Genomic DNA, 22918 nt, shown 5'->3' on the forward strand with positions numbered 1-22918 from the left:
GTCAGGTCCTGAGATTTTTATGCTCACATTGCTCAAGAATAACAAAAGCCATTCTTCTCCGTTATGAAGCTCAGCGGTGTCATGGCACAGAAGAACAGTGACTGGACCCAGTAGATACTGTGCAGAAAAATGATTCTCCATAAGGCACTAGGGTGTTCGTTGCACGCATGGTCACACTGAACTTAAACAACTGCTGGTAGTGTTATTTACAAAAATATTCTTAACCTTTCCTTCCATGCTGCTGAATCCTCTAATTTAAATTTTCATACTAAAGCCTAATTACACCATAGTAGTTCCCTTATCTATGAAGAATAGGGTCTTCTGTTATGCCGTTTGTTTATTCTGCCTATATAATGGAACTTTCCAGTTCTATTTTGTGTCAAGACTTTTTCATTAACAGTATGGGAATGCCCTTCCAGATGTCCTTATTGCTGAATTATTTACCACCCTAAATGCTAAGGGCTCCTTTAAGATTTGAGGGAGGGTGGAGCTGCTGTGCCCCAGTAGGAGCATGGGGAGCCAGAGGCCCTGTGTCTCAGCCTGGCATGGCCACACCAGAGCTCCAGGAAACACAGAGGGAATGCAGCCCTTCTACCACTGTTTGAGAAAATGCAGTGTTTGCTCTGCTGGACAGTGCAGAGACACTAGAGCAAGTCTTTGACCTACACGTCATCCTCTTTGGCAGCGGCACTAGCCCTCCAGTGTCCTGGCTCTCCCTGAGCACCAGTATTTCCATTGTGCCTAGTCCCTGGGCACCATGCAAGTCAGAACCATGCTCTAGCCCTAGAGTAACCAGAGGTATCGGGGATGTTTACATTAATGCAACCAATCGTCACCAAAGATCTAGAAACCCCCTTGAGTACCACCATTTGGCCCCTCCAGTTTCACCAGCACAATGGCAGCAAGAGAATGCAAACATTCTCGGATAACACTCCTTTGATTCTAAAGAGTAATAGACAATATGATCAGTTACTCACCAGGAATGGTGTTTGGAGTCTGTGTCAGTTAATCCTTCCTGTCACCGTCCAGGAGCAGGCACGGTATCCCTTTATGGACTCGGCTCCGACCTACAAGAATTAGGAAACACAAATTGGTGCCTGTTGTGGTAAAAGGATAATCCAATACTTTCTAATCCTCAACAGACAAAGGTGGGCCGGCGTGTACTGCAGTTGAATTAAATTTATTTAACAATGCCTGCTGCTGGTTGTCGCCTGCAGTGATCCAGCCTAGGACTTTTGGATCCCAAAGCATGAGCTTCATAGTCTAAAGGACCAGCTCTTACCAGGGAGGACACACAGTTATGTTGTGTTAGCAGCATGGATTACACACCTGGAGAGAAAACAGTGGGGAGTTGAGTGAGAGTTTCCTGTTGTGGGGAAATACCAATGAACACACCATTTTGAGTGAATTCATGTGTAGAGTTCATGTTAACTGATTACTGGAGCCGGGCAGCAATTTTCCACAAAAACTTATTTTTTCCCTCAGGGAAAAGTGATTTCTGTTAAAATTGAAGTTTTCACACAGTAAAATTTCAATTTTGCTGAAATTTTTGATTTTCCTGGTGAGAAATTGAAATTAACATTTTGTTTAAGGTTGACCCAAAACAAAGAAATTTGGGTGGTTGAGCTGAATTAAAGCATTTTTTTCCCCAGGTCACTGCAATATTAATCTGTGTCTGCCTGAGCTGCTAGGGTGCTTGATGGAAGTTTTAGTTCAGGTGTCTTGTGCCCTCATTCTGTCCTGTGGGCCGGGCTCTCTGCTGGACTGTATCTCCCATGATGCAACTGATGCTCACCTTTGGAGGCATGAGAAGAAGTACCTGGACTGGGGAGTTCCTATCGGAGACATCAGATAAAGAATTCTACAGTCAATAGCTGCACCTGCAGGAAGTCACAGGCCCACAACTTGCTGTGGAGGGACACCCTCATAGCTACAGAGCATGAAAGCTAGTGCCCCATCGCCCTCACAAACTGCCTTCCTCCTGTGCGACTCTCCCTTGTGCGCAGGCAGAGCAGAGCATGTTTTTATGACAGAGATGGGCAAAATGGTTTCTAAAAAGTGAGACCCACTCCCCACCAAAATCTCACCCACACAGAACCAAACTCAAAGTGAGCCCTTCCTGAGGTTCGTCCAAGTGAGGACCTTTGTTATTTATATTCTGGTAGCACATACAGGCCGTGACCGAGATCAGAGCCTCACTGAACTATGTGCGGCACTAACACATAGTAAGATACAGTCCCTGCCTCAGGGAGTTGCAATCTAAATAGATAAGGCACACAAAGGGTGAGAGGGAAAACAGAGAGACTGAGTGTCTTGTCTATGGTCACGCAGCAGGTCAGTGGCCGAGTCAAGAACAGACTCCAGTTCTCCTGATGCCCAGTCCAGTGCTTCAGTCACTATATAAAAATATCCAATTAGTTCTCTTGTCCCCACCCATCAAATCTGCTTTGTCAGGGATTAGTGAAGATAAACGGTACAAATCCAGGGATTAAATCAGCACCGGTGCTCTCTTCCCATAATCCCCAAATGAGTAAAGATTCCCCAAATAACCGTCCCCTGCTGCTAACTTCTTCATTCAACTCCAGATAAAATTGTTCACATTGTTTATAAGATATTCAGGTAGCCAAGCTGCCTGATCCTGATGGAAAACCAGCAGGTGTGGACAGGGCCCTGTCAATGATGATAAATGTTAAGGTGGAAGGTCAGTTCATCAGTCTGGTTTGCTAGATGAGAAACCTGCCTTGCTCCTTGCTAATTAGAGACTCGATCCAGGCTCTGACATGCAGCCAAACTGCAGAAGGTCCAAATTGCTGATGTTAAAGGGAGACAGGGTAACAACCTGCTGGGCTTTCACCAATAGAGAGTTTGAACCTATTTAATGAGCTAGAATCCCACTGCAAACTAAAGAAAATAATCTTCAGCTGCACAGTGGTTCAGAGCTGCACGTGATGGAGCCTCCACATTGATTGAGGCTATCGATCAGGTAATTTTTCCATATAGCAGCACTTTCTTCCATCCTAAAGGACACAGTGAAGTGCTTTATGAATTTGGTGATACTCATAGGGTCCGATATTGCTCTCTTTGAAGTCAGTGGCCATGCTGTTGTCAGGGTTAAGGGGACCTGGGTTAAGCCCATCATTCATATTAGCTGGACCTTTCCATGGGTTGGTAAGACCTCTCAGAAACTTGTATGATTATCTAAATCCCTGAGCTCTGCAACAGCATGGTAGAAATGTCATGAGAACAGGCTTTCATGAGGAGGTTGGGGCATTTCCTGTTTCCACTCCAGGATAGAACCCAGAGGTGTAGAGAATTATGGTGTTGGGTTGAGGAAGGGGAGGGACAAGAAGCAGGTTCTATTGGCATTTTGGATAAAGATCTGAACCACTTCATCCTTCCTCCCTAGATCAGAAAATTAAGCAATCAAACCCATGGGACCTCCTAATCTGAGGCAAACTGCCAATCCTTTGAAATTCTCCCCTCACAAATAAGGAAAAGTCCAAAAGGAGCGTGTGTGAATGTGAAAAACATATGATGGAAGAGGGACAGCTGGGTGTTGAAGGGGCCTCCGGAGATGTGAGTTCCTTTCCTGGCTCTACCACTGACATAGTAGATGACTTTGGATGCACCTCTTTGTGCCTCCTGCACTATGGAGTTAGACTCAGATAAGGTTTGTAAAATGGGCTGGGATCCTTGGATGGAAGGTGCAAAGCATCATTCATGCTGCAGCCAAATTCAATTTACCTCACACATGAACCTATAAAATAAAAGATGACATCATAGAATATCAGGGTTGGAAGGGACCTCAGGAGGTCATCTAGTCCAACCCCCTGCTCAAAGCAGGACCAATCCCCAATTAAATCATCCCAGCTAGGGCTTTGTCAAGCCTGAACTTAAAAACCTCTAAGGAAGGAGATTCCACCACCTCCCTAGAGAACCCATTCCAGTGCTTCACCACCCTCCTTGTGAAAAAGTTTTTTCCTAATATCCAACCTAACCTCTCCCACTGTAACTTGAGACCATTACTCCTTGTTCTGTCATCTGCTACCACTGAGAACAGTCTAGATCCATCTTCTTTGGAACCCCCTTTCAGGTAGTTGAAAGCAGCTATCAAATCCCCTCTCATTCTTCTCTTCTGCAGACTAAACAATCCCAGTTCCCTCAGCCTCTCCTCATAAGTCATGTGCTCCAGCCCTCTAATCATTTTTGTTGCCCTCCGCTGGACTCTTTCCAATTTTTCCACATCCTTCTTGTAGTGTGGGGCCCAAAACTGGACACAGTATTCCAGATGAGGCCTCATCAATGTCGAATAGAGGGAAATGATCACGTCCCTTGATCTGCTGGAAATGTCCCTACTTATGCAGCCCAAAATGCCGTTAGCCTTCTTGGAAATAGAGGCATATTGTTGACTCATATCCAGCTTCTCATCCACTGTAACCCCTAGGTCCTTTTCTGCAGAACTGCTGCCTAGCCACTCGGTCCCTAGTCTGTAGCAGTGCATGGGATTCTTCCATCCTAAGTGCAGGACTCTGCACTTGTCCTTGTTGAACCACATCAGATTTCTTTTGGCCCATTCCTTTAATTTGTCTAGGTCCCCCTGTATCCTATCCCTACCCTCCAGCATATCTACCACTCCTTCCAGTTTAGTGTCATCTGCAAACTTGCTGAGGGTGCAGTCCACGCCATCCTTCAGATCATTAATGAAGATATTGAACAAAATCGGCCCCAGGACTGACCCTTGGGGCACTCCGCTTGATATCGGCTGCCAACTAGACATGGAGCCATTGATCACTACCTGTTGAGCCTGATGATCTAGCCAGCTTTCTATCCACCTTATAGGCCATTCATCCAGCCCATACTTCTTTAACTTGCTGGCAAGAATACTATGGAAGACCGTATCAAAAGCTTTGCTAAAGTCAAGGAATAACACGTCCACTGCTTTCCCCTCATCCACAGAGCCAGTTATCTTGTCATAGAAGACAATTAGGTTAGTCAGGCATGACTTGCCCTTGGTGAATCCATGCTGACTGTTCCTGATCACTTTCCTCTCCTCTAAGTGCTTCAGAATTGGTTCCTTGAGGACCTGCTCCATGATTTTTCCAGGGACTGAGGTGAGGCTGACTGGATTGTCTATGCACTGCTGTATCACTCTCCCAGCAGATATCAGGGTGATTGAAATCTCCCATGAGAACCAGGGCCTGTGATCTAGTAACTTGTTAGTTGCTGGAAGAAAGCCTCATCCACCTCATCCCCCTGGTCTGGTGGTCTATAGCAGACTCCCACCACAACATCACTCTTGTAGCTCACACTTTTAAACTTAATCCAGAGACTCTCAGGTTTTTCTGCAGTTTCATACCGGAGCTCTGAGCAGTCATACTCCTCTCTTACATACAATGCAACTCCCCCACCTTTTCTGCTCTGCCTGTCCTTCCTGAACAGTTTCTATCCATCCATGACAGTACTCCAGTCATGTGAGTTATCCCACCGAGTCTCTGTTATTCCAATCACATCATAATTCCTTGACTGTGCCAGGATTTCCAGTTCTCCCTGCTTGTTTTCCAGGCTTCTTGCATTTGTGTATAGGCACTAGATAACTCGCAGATCGTCCTGCTTTCTCAGTATGAGGCAGGAGTCCGCCCCTCTTGCACTCTCCTGCTCGTGCTTCCTCCAGGTATCCCACTTCCCCACTTCCCTCAGGTCTTTGGTCTCCTTCCTCCGGTGAACCTAGTTTAAAGCCCTCCTCACTAGATTACCCAGCCTGCTTGTGAAAATGCTCTTCCCTCTCTTCATTAGGTGGAGTCCATCTCTGCCTAGCACTCCTCCTTCTTGGAACACTGTCCCATGGTCAAAGAATCCAAAGCCTTCTCTCTGACATAGGAGGCAATCCCCAACTTCGCACGCAAACAGCTGCATTAAGGACCAGATTCTCCTGCCCTTTCATAGAGCAGTACCTCAGTGAAGAGGGATCCCACTGGAACAACAGGACTATACACTCAAGTAGTGAGAGTGGCAGATGCTAGTTCTTACAGCCCTGGAGTTAATCAGAGTGTAGTTTACTGTCCTGGGAGTTTGCTGGAATCACTGCAGCCTATTCTGAATGATGCTCGAAATTGGAGGGGGAAAACAAACCCTGCCAAGATTCAGATAAAACAAAACAAAATCTCTCAGACAAAGGAAATGCTCTAAAATGTTCCATTTTATTCTTGCTCTGGGCCCCCGAAGCATTTCCCTTTCCTCCCTGAATGATAACGGATATAAAAATTAAATATAAATTCACCAACAAAAAAGCAAAGCGCACTGAAGGGCAGTAAATCACCGGGACCAGGTGGCGTTCAGGGGAGGTTTGGGAAGGGAATGAAGGATGAAATAGCAGAGATACTGACTAAGATATATCATAGATCTTTAAAAACAGCAACTCGTCCTCAAGGCTGGAGACTCACTAATATGGTGCCTCAGTTTGAAAAGGAAGCCAAGGGAGAAGGCAGGGGAATGACAGACAGGGGAGCAGCCCCTCAGTACTGAGGGGATCAGAGACTAGCCAGCCTCACCTCACCATGGAGGGAACTGATAGAAGACTTAATTCACCAGTTTCTGTCCCACTCGGAGTCACTGCACTCAAGGAGGCAGTTGCCCCTGACGCATAGTCACTTTCTCCTGGGAATTCAGCCATCTTTAAACAGTGTCAGAAATTCCCTGTTGGATGTGCTGAGTCATGCTATTCCCCTGGTACCCTGCCCATGCCCTCTCGTCAGGCACTTTTGGGCACACACTGGAGAGCTGCCCACCCCTCATAGGAATGCAGGTGGTGATGGTGGGTCCTTGAATCACCAGAGCCCCCCCACAGAATGGGTATCCCACCATCAGGGTCCCCTTGGCCTGTGCCATGCTGGCCGAAGCTGGCTGCCACCCAGGCTTGTTAAGTCCTGGAGTCTCTGGTCAAAAAATGAATAGCTGAACACTTGGACTGGTGTTACCTGACGGGGTCACCCCAATTGGACTCCAGTACGGCCTCTCTAACCTGCTGTAGGTCTTTAAAAAGAAACATGAGACAAAGGTGACATCATCAGTTTGGATTTTGAAAGGAAGCTCCATCACAGGCCAATATCCCTGGGGCGACGTCTGCGGTTAAGCCAGCTGAATAATGGCAAACAAAGGGCTGTAACATACAGTGCTGTGTCAGAGAGAAGTTGATAGAGGGGTGTCTCAGGGGCCCATGTATTTGTCAATGGAAAGTGGAAAGCAAACGGATGATGTCTGGGGATGGATGCTATGTCAGAGATATAAAGGAATGTGAAAAGCTCTGGATAGGACTCCTGCAGATGGCAAGCAAGGCCCAGCATTTAACACCCAGCCCTCAGAGGCAAAGGTTCAGAGTTCTATACTTAGCTCTGCCACAGATTTGCTGTGGGACCTTAGGCATGTCATTTAGGTACTCTCTGTGTTAGCTTTGCCACCTGTGAAAGGGGGTTAATAACAGCTTGCAGGATTTTCAAAAGAGTCCAAGTGAAATGGAAAGTGGCACCTATTTAATAGCACATAAAAGTGCTACATGACAGTTTAGGACAAGAATAGCAGCAAAGCACCACCTCTTAATGAAACTGCAATCGGAGTTTAGGTGGCCAAAGGAGAGGATTAATTCTGTCCTGGACGTTGGAGTTCACTTCCTTGTTCATCTTGCAAAAGGCAATCTGGATCAAATGGTCACAAATGGTCAGGATGTGCTTGGGTTAAAGCCTCATCTTAGCACTTCCAGCAACAGAGTGAACTATTATGTGTGTGGGCATCATCTACTTTTATTAAGGCCCTAATAGTTTTCAGTGGGAAAACTTGTTAATGCAGGAGAATATCTCAGGACTCATTTGCCTACCCCATTTCTCCCCTGTTAAGTACTGCAGAAAGGGAAATGTTGACCAATAGAGTTTCGTCAAGGTAACATTGAGGAGCTAAGCTGAGGAATTGAAACACATCCTTCACTCATTAGATAGCATCTAGAGTAAGTTCTATGGGGTCTCCAAGATGAGCAAGATGAGTTATGGTTGGAGCTTCTGCCATTCATTCCCAGTTGCTTTGTTAATACAGGTTAGTTAAAGGGGGAATGGAAATGAACTGGGAACCAGGAGATGTGGAATCCATTTTTGGCTCTGCCCCGACTCCCTTTGGACAAGTCACTTAGGCCAAACTTTTGAAAAGTGGGCACTCATTTCAGGTGGCCCCATTTCTGGGTGCCTGATTGGAGATTTGTGTAGAAGAGCTTGTGACCTGGCCTGAGAACTTCTTGACAGCAACAGCGTAGGTGTAGGCAGAAGATGGAGACATTGTGGTGAGCTGTGTTTTTCCTACCTGGAGTGGAACAGGGAGACTGACCTGTCCCTGATCCCATCCTGACTCAGGATGTGGTTTAGAGTTTCACATCTGCATTACGGAGAATACTTTGGTCTTCCTGCCTCAGGAAAGGGGAACAGCTGGCACATCTTGCTAATAGCCACCTGCAGTTGAACGTAGGACTTGCATGCTGTATGCAAATATGCCAAACCCACAAAAAAACCCACAGAAATTGGGCTTGTTTTTGGCTTAATTGGCTTGTGATTTGCTTGTTGGCTAGTTTTTGGCTTGTAGCTTGTTGCTTGTTTGGCTTGTAGCTTATTGCAGCTTGTTGCTTCTTTTTTTTTTTTTTTGATCGGCTCTCGGCAAGCGGGGGCAAGGGGCAAGCAGGGGCAAGTGGGGGAGAAAGTCAGGGGTACACAGTGGGCCCACCACAGTCCCAGACTGCATGCCGGGAGGATCTAGTCACATTGGCTTGTTGTGGCCTTGTTTTGAAATGGGATTAGGTTGATTTTTGGTTTATTGTGAAAGTTGGGGTACTTATTTACTGCGTGAAAGTTGGCAACTGTGTGTACGGCTCATTGGTATTGGTATCAAATACTGCTTCTGAAAATTGGAGCCTCAACTTTTTTCTGCCTCAGTTTCCTCATCTATAAAAATGAGGGTGCTGTTACTTTGCAACATGCACTGAGACCTAGGGATAAGAAGTACCAAGGAAGTGCTCAGTTTTATTGAAAAGCACTAAAGTTTTGAGATCCCCAAAACACTAGACTTAAAAGAAAAATCAAACTGATGCATTTCAAAAGTGAATCAAAAGAGTTTGTTTGCATGATTGTGTAGTTTTCCTGCAAGAGGCGACGCACCATGGAAACTTGAAATGGAGCATGGAGCTTAATTCTCTGTGCTGCTTTAGGGGTCAATAGTACCAGCAATAAAATCCGTAATTTAAGTCTTGCCCATGCTTGATATATATGGATGCCAAGAATAAGTGAATCTCAGGTCATGGTAGGTAAGATGAGGGGACACTGTTTTAATCAATCTGCTTTAAAATGTGTTCATTTGCCATTTTTGAAGCTCCCCTGTATATTCTGATACTAATTTGAGATCTCAGAATACGCTTCTTCCTTTCTACATGACATTTTCATTCACCTTTACTCCTCCAATGATCATTTCATGTCATATTTTCTCCCCAGTGAATCTTCATATGCTTTAATTGGAGCTTGTCTGTTCATTCATCCCTGGGTGAGGTCTGTTTAGTAGCTGAGAATATCAGACACTTTTACTTATTGAATCAGTGGAGCTGAACTTTGCAGAGCGACTTTTCCCTGAGTGCAGAAGCATCATGCTGTTGAATTATGTTTGCTGGGAGCCAGGTCTCTCTTCCTTCCGCTTGTCTCTCACTCACCCATGCTGGCTTGCTTCATGAGCCGTACAGCATGCAAGTCCTAAACTCAGCTGCAAGATTAGCTATCCCCCTTTCCTGAGGCAGGAAAACCAAAGCATTCTCCCTAATGGAGATGTGAAACTCTAAACCACATCCTGACTCAGGATGCGATCAGGGAGGGGTCAGTCTCCCTGCTCCACTCCAGGTAGGAAAAACAACTCACCACTGCTTGTAATTTGAAATCATTATAATGTCTCCATCTTCTGGCTACACACACTCTGTTGCTGTTAAGAAGTCCTCAGGCCAGGTCAGAAGCTATTCTACACAAACTTGAGACTCAACTCACTGCCTATTCCCATCAGTAAAACTACAACAAAACTAACTACAGTAGGAAAGCATAGAGGGTACAGCAGGGCAGAGGAGAAGAATTGCCAGGACGTTAAGGTACTGGACTGGAAATCAAGAACTGGGTTCAGTGCCTGGCTCTGTCACAGACTCCGTGCATGACCTTGGACACTTCTGTCTCTGCGCCTCACTCTCATATCTTTAAAATGGGGCTAATAGCATTTGACAGAGGTGCTGGGTGGATAAATTCTTTGATGTGTAGGAAGAGCACTGATCCGATGGGTATAGGGGCCCATATAAGAATTTATCTAGATAGAATTTGCCTCGCTGTACCACCATTGAGTACAGTGGATTTACACCAGGGATGAATTTGACCCATTCCATCAAGGGTTGATTCTTTTCCGTAGAGTTGTGAATATTCTGAATTGTTCCCAGCCGCTTGGACTAAGTTAATTACACAGATTGTTTGTGCTGCTCTTTAGACAGAGGCAATGAATTGACATTGAGAAGCACTGGGCTGCTTCTTGGACAGAAGACAGCGCAAGTGCTAATTTCAAGTATGAGGAAGAATCAGTGCACTCAGACGACTAACGCCTCTCCTTAGACAACCCAGAGCCGCGACAGGGACATGTGTTGTCCCCACGATGTCGTGTCCAGGGGGCCCCACTGTGCTAAGAACAGAACAAACACGTGGGGTATGTCAACACCTGGAGCTGGGGGAGGGATTCCCAGCTCACATCGATGTACACTAGCTCTCATAGAGTTAGCATGCTAAAAACAGTAGTGTAGCCGTGGTGGCATGAGCAGCAGTGGCATGGGTCGCTGCCCAGAGTAGAAACCCACCTGAACACCATGGGCAGGTACTTGGCATCTCGCCCATGCTGCTGCTTGCCACTGCCCGTGCTGCCGTGATGAGAGCTAGCACAAGTATGTCTACACAAGCTGGGAGTCACACCCCCTTCCTCCAAGTGTAGATGCAGCCATAGTAAGAGACAGTTCTTGGCCTGCAGAACTTAACTACATAGACGAGACAGACAAACCAAAACCCCAGGCCCAAACAACCCTTATCTCTGAGACAGTCTAGGTCCAGGTACAAACTTTGTGGCTATCCTCTGTCTCTGCAGTGGGCTGAACGCCAACCTCGATTCAAAGTCTCCCTCTGCCCCACCACCCGAAGCATAGAAATACAGAGCTGGCAGGGCCCTCGAAGGGTCAGCTAGCCCATCCTCCCACACTGAGGCAGGATTAGGTGTCGCTTTGGGAGAGTTCAGATCTAGACTGGAACTTTACAGCACAGGCTTAGCTCTAAACATGAAAGATTAGGACTAGATTCTCCCCTCCTCAGGCAGACAAAGCTCCCACTGCCTGAGATGGCCGCCGTGGGAGTTTGCAGGACAGAATCAGGCCCTGAGGAAAGTGGCCCTCACTTCTTCCTGGCGGTGACTGTTGTTGTATTTTCTAAAAGTTCAAAATGTAGAGTCTAAAAAAAAAAAAACTATACCAAAATAACTTGGTGGCCTCTTTAGGCAGTTGAGGATTCCTCCAGCACAGGGGAACTGCCAGGTAGCCATCTCTGTGCTACTGCCACTTGGCGCCTCCCAGCAGAGGGATTTGTGATGGGTAGGAAGGACAGGGCAGGAGCGCACTGTGCTCGCGGGAACCCCATCAGTGTAATTTAGAACAGTCCTGAGGATGTTCTAAGTGACCAGCAACTGTACCAAACCCCAGGATCAGGAGTGTGTGAGGGGTAAGAAGGATTGAAAAGCCACCACTCCCTTCCCCTCAGGTGCAGGTGCCATGGAGAACTGAGCCTGATGTCTACAAATCTGACAGAAATTAAAATGATATCCCTTCAATTCCTATTGCCACCTCCAGGTATATTTAAAGGCAAGAGTCTCAGTTCCCGCCAGACCTTGAAATGACCCCTGCATTCAGACAAGTACTGATACTTCCCAGCAACACTCCTCTCAACGGTACACATGACCCAGCACTCTCGGTTTAACTATTAGACCCTTTTCTTTTAACTCGTTGCCTTTTCCTGACAATGGATATTTGCTTCTTAGCCAGGGGGAGAGGGAGGGGAGGGGAGAACCGAGCTGTGCTGTACACAGGCTTGTTCCCTTTGGAGCCAATTTATTCTGTCCATATGCGTGGCAAAGCTGGATCCGTGAGTGGACTCTTGTGAATGCACTTACTGCTACAACATGGTGCTAAGGAGTCAATGGAGCTGCAGCTTTGGGCAGGTGGGAGATGGCAGCCTCTCCACTCTTCTACCCCCAGGGGCTTTGCTGCCATTGTTAATAGCGATGGGGAGGTGGGTCTTGTTGGCTTGCTGTCAGGAAAAGAACACAGCCACCATTGCCCATCTGCAAACTCGACTAAAGACAGGAGACAGAATGAGGCTACCCAGTCTGTGGACACCATCAGATAACCATAAAGAACTAGTTTGCAGGGAGTGCCCTATCCAGACAACTACAGCTGCTCCAAAATGATCACAAGGAACATAAGAACTGCCCTATCGGGTCAGACCAATGGTTCGTCTAGCCCAATATCCTGTCTCCAGCAGTGACCAGTACCAGAGCTTCACAGGGAGTGTACTGAACAGGGCAATTATGGAGAGACCCACCCTGTCTTCCACTCCTGGCTTCTGGTACTCAGAGGTTTAGGGTCACCTAGAGCATGGGTTGCCTCCCTGGCCAGCTTGGAAAATAGCCACTTGCTATTTGGACCTGTCCTCCATGAACTTATCCAGTTCTTCTTTGAACCCACGTTATACGTTTGGACATCGCAACATCCCATGGCAACAAGTTCCACAGGTTAGTTGTCCATTGTGTGAAATGTACTTTCTTTTGTTTGTATTAAACCTGCTGCCTATCAATTTCATCAGGTGAACCCTGGTTTTTGTATGGTGTGAAAGGGTAAATAGCACTTCTCTATTCACTTTCCCCACACCAGTCATGATTTTATAGACCTCTATCATATCCTCCCTTAGTCATCTTTTTTTCTAAGATGAACAATTCTAATTTTTTTTTAGTCTCTCCTTGTATGGAAACCATTCCATATCCTTGATCATCTTTGTTGCCCTTCTCTGATTGCCCTTTTCTTTGTTGCCTTTTCCTGTTCCACTGTGCCAATGTTCTTCTAACCAGTTGCTGACTGGTTTTAGGGGATGTCTGCATTGATACTGGAAGGGGTTGGGGCAGCATGTGTAGACATACCCAAGCTAGCTTCAAGCTGTGCTAGCTAGCTAAAAATAGCGAGTGCGTTGAAGCCACGGCAGCACAGGCTAGCTGCCAGGGTCCAGGCCTGCCCCAGGCCCTGGGTATGTACTCGGGCGGCTAGTCTGTACTGCCACAGTTTCATTGCTGTTTTTAGCATAGATCAAAGCTTGCGCAGGTATATCTATGCGTGCTGCAATTGCCCCTCGGATTGCAGTGTAGACATGCCCTTAGCGCTGGTGTAACGTGCTGGCTTGGCAACCCGGGCAGACTCAGGGGCCCACACAACATTGCACCATGGCCCCTTTGTGCCAGCTCCACTGTGGGGCAGGTATAAAGCCCCTCCAGGAATACTTCCAGTGCAGAAAGCCTCTGAGCAGTCTCTACAGCAGCCGGGGCACATAGGCATAGCAGGGTGCACAGGACTGGAGTGCCTAAGTGAGAGCCATGTTTTCAAAAGTGCTCTGCCAATGCCCTGATTTAGGTACCCATGTGGGAGTGGAGATCTGCTGGGAATCTGGCGGTAGGTGGGCAAAGGGAGACACGAAGCCAGACAGTGCACAAAGGGGAGGAGGGTGTGAGGAGCCTTTCAAGCCACTTGTGCGCCTTGAGCAGGGAATGGCCAGAATTACAGTCACACTCCCCTGAGCACAGGGGCTACTCCTGGCTATTAGCTTTAGGAACCCAAAAGGGGCAAGGAGAGGTGAGGTCATGATCCGACCTCCAAACAGCCGGGAGAGCTGACCGGTCACAGAAGGAAGGTCACTCTGCAGCAGCAACAGCAGCTGGGTGCTGCTGGAGACACCGTTGGCATACCATGCCTCCCGGAGAGCAATCCAGCTCCATGCTGCCCCCGGCTGTGTGCAGAAATTGAGCTCCTGGTTTGTAAAGCCCGTTCGGATGCTTCAGGGCAAGCAGTGCTATATAATTGCTACAGCGCAGAGAATGAAAAGAACCTGCTGCTCTCCTCAAATTAAAGCCTGAAAATCCACCTGGAATGGGTTCTCCTTTGTGGAGAGAAATAATAATTGCTCCAACAGGGATTTATAAATAATTGCAACTGACCCGGATTCTAACGGGTAACCAGGCTGTTGAATTAAACAAACGTATGTGCAGAACAAAGCATCGCACACAGTGAAATTACTATATAGGAGGAGAAAGGTGAGGCTGGGAAGGGACACAGTGGCTCTGTCTCAGCTTTCCCACACAGGAATAGGGCAGGAGAACAGCCTGGCCTCAAGGTCTTCTCATTATAAGCAAAGCACAGAAAAGTCAGGTCTATAAGTCTGATTCTTCAAGGTCATGGATGCCCTTAGCTCCTGATGGAAGAGGTTCAGCACCCCTCTGGATCAGACGTGGTGCCTGCTCTGCTTAATAAGTCTTTCATTTTCTATCCCTTTGTAGCTGCCCACCTGACTTTCATATTCAGTTGGTTCTCCCCAACAACTCACTACTGTGCTTTTTGTTTCTTCCTCAAAGCCCAGAGATATCAACTCCTGCAGGATCTCAGCCACGTGCTTCTTGGCATCAGTGCAGGGAAGGTTTGTGCTAAAGATCAGGCTTTGGACTTTTTCATGAAGTAGCTGTGGCATATCGTTCCGCTGCAAAACCTATCCGGACTGATCCCTTCCAGATGTGAGCTATGCCGCCATCTTAGATGGGTGCCCTCCATGCCAGGATACCATCTGGTACCTAATTCCAAACAGCCATTGTAAAAAGCAACTCCTCCTGAGATGAAGGGCAGTCACTCTGGTGTCTGGGCAGTCATACCTGCATCCTTAGCTTACTGTCTAGCTGGCTGAGCAAGGGATAACGAGAAGAACTGGATCCTAATTCCACCGCTGACACTAACTCCCCAGGGCTCTGAAGGAAGTTACTGAGGTAAAGTCTTCAAAGCTGGGTGCCAAACGAAATAGAAGTGGCCTGATTTTCAGAAATGCAGAGCACCCTCATTCCCACTGAAATCAAGGGGCAAGACTGGACTGTTGCCTTGCACCTTGTGTAGTCAATTACATCAGGCAAAATGAGGGCAAAGTCCTTGTAACTGCTACCACTCTGATAAGGTAGCGTTTTAACACCCCCTTTGCACTGGTGTAAGTGGCTGCATAAGGTGCAGGGAACTGGAGAATTGGGCCCAATGCCATAAAGCACTTTGTACATGAAAAGCCCTCCACAGGTGCTAAGTACTTTGAGTGAAGGGACACTTCTTCCCCTGAATTCTAATAACACATCCCTGCTTTCTCGCCCAAGCTTCAGGGAATCTTCACGGCCACTTAAATGCTGCTGAATGTTCCAAATGCAGCACAGCAGCTGCTCCGTTCAATGCACCAGCTGCGCTACTCAAAGCGCCAGATACAATACACCTATCGCAATAGCTGTGCCGGACAGGTGAGCCCTGCCATCCCATGGCCTTCACTGAAATCTTACTTGCTGGTGGCAGCATGGTGCAGGGCAGCAGGTGCCCAGCAAGGGAGGTGTTAAATCATTGTCTAGTTTTTCATTTGAGCTGATGAAATCTTCACCGAGGCGCCGGTGAAAGGATGCACACGGACCATAATTGTTTTTTAAAATCAAATTAGGGACTTCAGACTCTCATTTAGTCTGCAGCATAAACTCAAACACCCCATTAGAACCTGAACCGAGCACTTTAATATATTTGCCCCAGGCAAACACTGAATACTCTGGCTGATGGAAAACAGTCTTCTAATGCCCTCTTTTCTAGACAGGAAAACATGCTTTTAGGGGACTGCTCAAATTCGTACCATCCCCAGACCCCTATTACAGGCTCCTAATTCCCCTAGACAGGAACCTATTTCCATAATGCCCTGGAACATTTGCCTGGAAGGAAGGGAGATGACCCCATTCTATAAGTGGCACGAGGAGTGCTTCCCTGCCCATTCGGATAGTGATTCTTCCAATCTAGAAAATCTGTACAGCACCAAACCCGAGCGCTCTGCACTGATGCAAGGGACTATGTGCTAAAGTTTATTACACCAAGAACATACAGAGTGGAGGGGGGAAAAACCCAATCCACCTGTCACAAGCGTAACAGTGGAGATAATTGGCTTATATGCATTTATCCCTTGACCCGATTATCAACTCCATTTAATGCTTGATTTTAAACAACTCCCATCCAGGCCTGCAATTGTTCCGCTTATTCTGTCACTGTACATGTAAATTTTATCTGTTCACTAAATCTTTTTAATAGCTCCCCCCCCCGCCCCTGTTTTAATTCTGGAGCTCTCCGCACAAAGCAAGGTGGAGATATGAAGAGGCTGACATTTCTCTGAGTAATTTGCGGTGGAATTGTCACTGGCTTGATGCAGTCATTTTGTTCCCCATGCCGATGTGACATTAATTATTGTTAAATATTCTTCTCTGTTACATAGAGTTCTGTTTAGATAAAGGTCAATGTCTGCACCCATGACAGCGCCTGTTGTCACCGTGCCGTGGAACTGATCCGTCACTCCCTACCGTTCAATACCCTCCTCGTCATGTGAGTCCAGTATTCATTAATTCCGGCTCAGTTAGACAGACATTAAAAAAATGCAAAATGCCTCAGCTGTTCAGATCAGCGCCTGGATATGAAATTATTAGCTCGGCTAGTGCCGCCAGCACAGGAAGGTCAGATACTATTGCCCGTGCAAATCTAGCAGCGGCACCTCATTAAGGAGCCATGCATTTGCCCATGGAAAAAAAAATTCTTCTTTTAATTAAAAGCCAGCTCTGACTGGAGAGGTGAAAGCTAACATTTGCCACAAGGGTTTGCACTGACTGCCTTCCCCCAGATGTATTTCAGGTGCGGAAAAAATGATAAACGCTTCCCTCTTTCCTTTGCCACAGACCTGGAAACTGAAGTCCAGAACCCAAGCCCTTGCAACCAGTTCTCTCACCAGATTCCCCAGCGTTATTCCACCTTCTCAGCTCCTCAAAGAGGCCAACAGAGGGCAGCTCAATTCCAAACAGGAACCTCCTGGGTATGCGAGTAAGGTAATTGCAACACCTGCCCAGTAGCACCCCCCAACTCCCACAAGTCACCTCCCCCCTCATCCAGGTGCATTTAATCCCATGTGTGCTGGAGATATGAGGATGCAGGAGATCAAGCCCCAAACACAGTGTGTAACACCATCCTAGACAATTCCCCTCCCCACCCCAGTCAGATACCGAGAGATCTGTCTTTTTCTTACATTTTGGCAGCACTTATCTAGCTTGTCATGCTACTACATCCCACGGAACTGGACTCTGCAGACATGTGCGTATCCCCCCGCCCAGGGCCGACGAGGGGAGCGGGGGTGAGCCAGTACAAATTACCTGGGGCCCGGGGCCCGGGACCCTGCTTCCCCGGCTTCCCCCCCTCTTGTCGGCCCTGTATAGCTGGTCCGCCCTTGCTGGGGGGCCCGAAAAATTTTTTTCACCGGGGCCCGAACCCGCTCTCGGCAGCCCTGATCCCCCCCACGTGTCACACACTAAGACACTTGACATAGCATGCATATTTAAAATACACAAATGCATATTTTGACTAGCTTGCTGGAAGTGAAGACTTGAGTCTGCGGGAGATGCGACCTTTGTGCAGCGCTCCCGGGGGAGATGGCAGTCATACAATCTTACACCGACCTACGTCAGTCCAGCACAAATAACTGTATGCAGGACACTTAGTCTACAATAGCAAACATCACGGAGCAGTTGCAATTCTAGGGTCGTCTTATGCCAGCATCTACTCAGTGGGGATGCAGGGACTTGCCAGGCTCCAAGCGCTGCATAGCCTCTTTTACTGCTTAGTTGAAATAAATATGCTTTTAGGCCTCGATCCAGCAAAGCACTTAAGTGTGCTTAACCTTGAGCATGTGCTGTTCAAGTCAGTGGAAGTCAATAGCCTGTTCTATTGAAGTCAATTCACACGCTTAAATTGAAGTATGTGCTTAAACGCTTTCCTGAATTGGGACCTTATTGCAGGAGGACTGGGAGTGAGGAAGGATGGACTGAGACCTCAGACCCTACCTCGCGTGGGTTAAAGCTAAAATCCATTAGTGAGTGGGAGGTACTCAGGTGGTGATTGAGCCAGGGGAGTCCCTAGAGAGAACACATATTTAGGAATAAAAGTGGGCATGTTCCCGATTAAATACAGCTCAGTAAATATGGAAGTGATGATTACATGATAGGGGCAAAGGCAAAGAAAATGCCTGGATGCCTTAAACCTGGGTTATTTCTGTAGCTTTTAATCCCGTTCCTTCACAATACCACAAAGGGAAGTGGGATCCCTAGGGGATTTCTGAACACACAGTCTTATTCCATTGTGACTTCTACTGCTGTGAATCAAGAGTGAAATCAATGTGGTGCGAGAGAGTTGCAGAATTTCCCAATGTGCAGCAGGGCAGACTGAACATACCACACTTGATTAGGATGATGTACATCAGGAGTGACTCCGTTGAAGTCAGTGGACTTTATACTGTGTAAAGCTGGTTTAAGTGAGATCAGAATCAGATCTACTCTCTATATAAATGATATAAAAAAGGGAAAAAATAACAAGGGACTGTGAGGTACTGTACCAAGCTTAGGTGAGCAGTTAGTCCAGCATTGTCATGTACATTGAATATTGCCTATATCAGCTTCGATACGGCAATAGGGTGATCAGATAGCAAGTGTGAAAAATTGGGACAGAGAGTGGGGGTAATAGGCACCTATGTAAGAAAAGCCAGGGGGGAGGGCTAGCTCAGTGGTTTGAGCATTGGCCTGCTAAACCCAGAGTTGTGAGTTCAATCCTTGAGGGGGCCATTTAGGGATCTGGGGCAAAATGAGTACTTAGTCCTCCTAGTGAAGGCAGGGGGCTGGACTCAATGACCTTTCAAGGTCCCTTCCAGTTATAGGAGATAGGATATCTCCACCTATTTATTTATAAAAGCCCCAAATATCTGGATTGTCCCTATAAAATTGGGACATCTGGTAACCCTACATGGTAAGAACCTAGTATGCACTTGCTAGGACTGGCTACATTGTGGTACTAATATGTGCTGAGTATAACTTGACTGTGATAGACTGGGAGTATGTGTGAGTAAAATTGTGAACACCAGGTTGTTTTGTGAACTCCATTTTGAGAATGCCATACTGTGACTGTAACCTTCACTTTACATTATAACCTCCTCCTTGGTTTAGGGCACCCAGGCAGTGCTGAAAACCAGTCAACTCTTGACAAGGGCAGCCTATTCTAAAAAGCATGGACTCATGCTAGAGGGTGGGAGTCCTGGAAGAGGGCTAACACTGAGAGAGCCATGACTGGCCATCCCCATTGCAGGACTTTCCGATTGGAACCGTGGGCTTTGTACCACCAGGGCCTTGAAATGAACTATCTGCGCTAGTAATGTAGCTGTGAGGAGGGGGTTGGAATTTGTCAGCCTAAGTTTATGGATGGAAGAGCTGCAGTTTCTCCTTCTGACTAAAGAGGAGAGCCTTTCTTTAAAGAGGGGGGCTATTCCATTGTCACTTTTGAGCAGAAGTTGCTGGGGAGAGTGAAGGCAGAAGAGACGCTGCCTGGGCTAAGGACACTGACCAGATCTCAGGACTCACAGGAAGGCTTGTGTTCAGGAGTTTGTTGTTTTCCATAGAGCTGTAGGTCTCTTGGGATTTTTTAAGAGCAAAGTGTGTGCGTTTAAGCATTCCTTTGCTAAGACAGTGTTCCCTGCTTTATTGCACATAGTTAAACTCTTCAGGTACAAGAAAACCAGAGCTCCCACAGCCAGGTGGACACTGGGAGAAAGTGCCTAAGCAACTCATGACTCAGGAGCACTGAGGCACTGGTTCCGGGGTCAAGGCAGCTGGACTGCCGGGGTCCCACTATACCTGGCAGTGTGCCTGAGAGACACCCAGTGTTAAGAACAGTCACCAGTCACTGCCTAGACCAGTAGTAGTTGGATCCAATCATAACAGAATGGTCTCTGTCCAGACAAGGCAAGGTAGTGACACTTCGGGCATGTCTACACTTAAAATGCTGCGTTGGCGCAGCTGTGCTGCTGTAGTGCTTTAATGAAGACACTCTAAGCCGACGGGAGAGAGCTTCTCCCATCGGCTTAGTTAATCCACCTCTGCAAGAGTCGGTAGCTCTCACGCCGACATAGTTCTGTCTACATGGGGGCTTAGGTCGGTATAACTATGTCACTCAGAGATGTGGATTATTCTGTAGTGCAGACCAGGACCCACTCTACATTGAAATCATTGAAATCAACGTGCAAAAATACTCATGGTGTAAAGTACTATTCAGTGCGAGGAAAGGTCTAACAATCTATCATAATCCAACATAATCCAGAAACTGGCAGGTACAACCTGGGGTGCATCAGCATTGCGAACATCTGCCATAGCACTTGTATATTCAGTAGATGAATAATGTGCACTGGTACGGAGCAGACACAGCCCCATGCGAGTTGTTGACACCAAGCTGAAAAAGTGATGTAATGCATCACGGGAATCCTTAAATCAACCCCAACACCATGGCTACCTGTTTTGTCTAACATCGCTCCCCTGCTGCAACATTCTGCAAAGCTCAGTGAATCCAGGAAAACAGTTGTCTTCCTATCCACCATAACCTTGACCACGTCCCCCCTCCTCGACCCCCTCCCCCCCAATGTCTTAAGTCCCGCAAGCCTTTCTGGGAACATTCGTTTAGCCTCATGCAATCAGACTACGATCAGAAAGAGGCTTGGAAAGCAGATTGGGCTAAACAGGACTTAAAAAATAAGCACCTTGTGCTGGATCCCACACAGACGGTTCCTGGGTTTGACCTTCCACGATCATCTTGGTCAACTCTGAACCGAATCCGAACCAACCATGGTAGATGAGGACATCGAATGCACAAATGGAAAATCAAGAACTACCCGGTGTGCGAGTGTGGTTCCCCATGACAGACCATTGAACATATCACTACCTACTGCCCAATTTATAAATATGAAGGAGGCATTACTGCAAAAAATTCTCCTACTCCTGATATAGCAATTTGGCTCGATCAACTTCAGGTGAAATTGCAGTTGCAGCCATTCGAAAGAAGATCATGTCTTTGAAATTCTGTACAATGTAGTGGGCTACCCATGAATTTGTGAAAATTTAACACCAGTCTGGTTCCTCCCCTTTGATTACATCTTTGACTTGGAGTGGTGGGACACATTCATCATGACAGAGTTAGGAGAACGGATTTGGTTTCTGTGGTGAAAGTGTCTTCCTAATCTAATAGCCCAGTTCCAATTTCATTCAGCACCTCAGATTTTGGCAATTAGCCGGATTTAAAATCCCCATCATGTGCAGCCTGGTACCCCAAAGCCACAGGGCCGGATTGCACCACCGTGTTTCTCACGGGTCCTTAGCTGGTTTGACCTCAATCTCACTACACAGAGGACAAAAAGCCCTGAAACTTCAGTTCAATCAAATCCAACTTCTTTAATACAAAATGACCCCGAGAAATATGGACTCCTGTGATGTGCTCCAGACTTTCACCAGGGATGAGAGTCGAGCCCTGCCCATTTATAAAGGTAATATTATCTACTTTCTAAACCGGCTTCTTAATCTAACGTCCCTCCAAGTTTGGAGACAGGGTGATGTGCAGCTAAAAATACAGAGGCAAGCAGAAAAGTCAAGGCTAGCGAGAGGCATTAACAGGGTGACCGAAGACAAAAACAGAGCCTGAGCCAGAGCCGAAGATATTCCCATGGGTGAGACTGAAGCTTTCTCACATATGCTGCTGGTGTGACTGATGGGCTCTCACCAGCTGCAGGAGTCAGATTTCCCCCATCCAAACACAGGGGCTTCCCTCTCCCCTTCCCCTGTCTCAGGCTGGTGTCTTTTCTTTTAATTATTTTTAGCGGCAGCATGAAATGGAATAATGTGCAGGAACAGGTTATGCTAAGGTGTCAAGGGGTGAAACCTGATGCTTCTAGTGGGGTAGGACATTGCCTGGACATCAGACCTACCAGTCATTGCACTGTGAGATGGGCTGGCTGATTCCTCAGCACCAGGCCTCACTCAGTGTCATTAACCCCTTGTGCTGCTGTTTCATGTGCAATTAGCATTTCCAAGGTGGGGTGACTGGTGCATGAAGCAGCACCGAAATGGCTAACTCCAGCTGCAGGTTCCAGGTAGATTCACCTATATAAAAGCATGAGAGCTGTCATACTGGGTCAGACCATGGCCCATCTTGCCCAGTATCCTGTCTCTGACAGTGACCCGCACCAGAGCTTCAGGGGGAAATGTATAGAACAAGGCAATTATGGAGTGATCCACCCCAGTCTTCTATTCCTGCCTCCTGGTAGTAAGAGATTTAGGGTTATCCCGAACATGGGGTTGAGTTCTTAACCATCTTGGCTAATAGCTGTTGATGAGCCTTTCCTCCATGAACTTATCTAGTTCTTTTTTGAACCCAGTTATACTTTTGGCCTTCACAACATCCCACAGTCATGAGTTCCACAGGTTGGTTGTGCATTGTCTGAAAAAGTATTGAATCTTGTTTTTATTAAACCTGCTGCCTATTAATTTCATCGGTGACCCCTGTTTTTCAAATTGTAGGAAAGGGTAAATAACACTTCTCTATTCTTGCACAATCCACAGCATTCATGATTTTATAGACCTCTATCATATCCCCCTTTAACCATCTCTTTTCCAAGATGAACAGCCC

The 22918-nt window shown here is 46.9% G+C and overlaps 1 protein-coding gene across 6 annotated transcripts in view; it reads right to left on the minus strand.

Moving 5' to 3' along the window:
• RALY (RALY heterogeneous nuclear ribonucleoprotein) overlaps window positions 1-22918 on the minus strand; it is a 272388-nt gene that overhangs the window by 186778 nt on the left and 62692 nt on the right. For all 6 annotated transcript variants that reach the window (XM_034787281.1, XM_034787276.1, XM_034787279.1 and 3 more), the window contains exon 2: window positions 978-1067. The gene's annotated coding sequence lies outside the window, so the exon portion shown is untranslated. The remainder of the gene's footprint in view (window positions 1-977; window positions 1068-22918) is intronic.

This window comes from Trachemys scripta, chromosome 12 (assembly GCF_013100865.1).
Source record: "Trachemys scripta elegans isolate TJP31775 chromosome 12, CAS_Tse_1.0, whole genome shotgun sequence".
Classification (NCBI taxonomy): domain Eukaryota; kingdom Metazoa; phylum Chordata; order Testudines; family Emydidae; genus Trachemys; species Trachemys scripta.